Below are 2,144 nucleotides of genomic sequence, written 5' to 3' on the forward strand. Positions count from 1 at the left end.
AAGGTTTGTTGATGCCATTATGGGGGCTGGTTGTACATGGCATGGTTCTAGGACTTGGACATAACTGTACTGTAAACCACAGCTGCCAAACTCCTATAACCCAAAGAAAAGGAGAGGTAGAATTTAGAACTGCATATCAGTTCCCTGTCATCCTTCAGGTCTGTGGGGCTCCAGGACACCTTTTCTGAGTATTGGGATCGGCCTGGTTTGAAAATCACTCTCTTGAGTCTTCCAAGAATTTTCTCCACATCAAGTCAGATAACTAAAAAATCTGTGTATTTGGACTTTTTTAAATTGGTTCCATCAGTATTATAATTTATTATTAGATATGTCCTGGTTGTTAAGTACATATCTTATCAGCATAAGAAGCAGCTATGAGAAATGTTTCTTTAACTTTGCCACAAATGCAATGAAAATACTGTCAATTTCTTACAGAATTTCCCTTAAAAAATTTCAAGGAAATTTTTTTCTCTGAAAAAATAGGATTCAGGGCATGATGAAGTCTCATTTTCCACATCTGTCCTGAAAGCTCTGACTTGGTAATTTCCAAACATCCTATGAATTTTTAAATTAATTATTCTAAACAACTGTTGATTACTTAAAATTGTTGTTGTGAGATCTGTGTTTATTTAGAAAATTGTTTTGGAGAAATCCCCCTGTTTTCTGGGCTCAGGCTCAGGTCTCCTCACCCAATCAAAAGTTACTTCTCTCAACCTCAGTCACTCCAAGCTCTTCTCCTATATTCAATATTTCAGGCTTATGCTCCCAAATTCTAGTGGAAACATATATAAGTCCTGACACATACTTTCATGTACAGTCTATGCAACTTTCATAGTCTTGTATGGTAACTAGACTATTTATAATTGAAAGAATGATTCCTTTTCCCTACTTGTCACTAACCCAGATAATATTTAGCCTTCTCATTCCCCTTCAATATTGGTGCAATGGATAATCACCATCTGATTAACTTTCAATCATGCAATGTGTCCCTAAAATATAAATCAATAAAATGTAATTGTAGATGGCTATAGTAGCACTTTAAAAACATGGGGAAAGAACCTAGGCTTCGGAGGAGCCCTCATGGTGACACTCTAAAGGATGGGCTTTCAGGAAGCCACCAGCTCTTTCAGAATGAATCAAATGGATGCTGCTCCAACCAGCTCTGTGGGGGATGGATTTAATCTCCTTCTCAAAGAGATTGAGAAGAAGCTTGAAGAGGAAGGTGAACAGTTTGTGAAGAAAATCGGGAGTACTTTTGCATTCAAGGTGAAGGACAGCCCTGGAGGTAAAGAAGCTACCTGGGTTGTGGACATGAAGAACAGCAAAGGACTGGTGCTGCCCACCTCAGATAAGAAGGCCGACTGCACTGTCACCATGGCTCACTCAGACCTACTGGCCCTGATGACTGGGAAAATGAACCCTCAATCGGCCTTCTTTCAAGGTAAACTGAAAATCACTGGCAACATGGCTCTGACGATGAAATTACAGAATCTTCAGCTTCATCCAGGCAAAGTCAAGCTGTGAAGAACTAACTCCCTTTGGCAACTTTTGGAAAATCAAGATGAAGTATGACCTATATACTTCTTTTTCAGAACTCAGATTGAAATGACACGTTGGCAAATAACATGAGACAGCTTTGTTGTTAGCTAGGTGTGACCAGTCATGTTTCTCCTGGCCTCTGCATGTAGGGCCTGGTGGTTTACTACTGCTGTGTGGAATTGCTTATGAATGTGCACGACAGATTAATATGGTGATTATGGTTTGGGAGTAAATTCGAGTTTCAAAATAAAAGTAGGAACAATAACATCTAAAAACTATGTAAACAAAAGCTCTTGCTTTTCTTAGAAGTATGTTTAAGGGTTAGCCTATGCCAGAGCCAATTTAAAAAGTTTTCCTTGGGAGATTTGGGGAGGAGGCAAGACCAGTAGCTGGCCAGCAATTAGTGTCACACACTTGATGGCCTTCATTGATTTCTCACTAGCAGTTCTTAAAATTCTCTACTGGAATACAAATCTTTAAAATATTGCATTTTATGCCATCACAACAAAATATTCTCCCTAAATGAAGTAAAATAAGTATGATCAAAGCTTGAGGGAAAAATTTATGGATGAACACAGGCCTATTTTTAAAATAAAATTATTTTT

General features: G+C 38.3%; 1 pseudogene; it reads left to right on the forward strand.

The window, feature by feature from the left end:
• Window positions 1-1,062: 1,062 nt before the first annotated feature.
• On the forward strand, window positions 1,063-1,524 carry LOC101566370 (annotated as a pseudogene).
• Window positions 1,525-2,144: the final 620 nt, after the last annotated feature.

The sequence above is a fragment of the Octodon degus genome, unplaced genomic scaffold, assembly GCF_000260255.1.
Source record: "Octodon degus isolate 3935 unplaced genomic scaffold, OctDeg1.0 scaffold00159, whole genome shotgun sequence".
NCBI lineage: Eukaryota > Metazoa > Chordata > Mammalia > Rodentia > Octodontidae > Octodon > Octodon degus.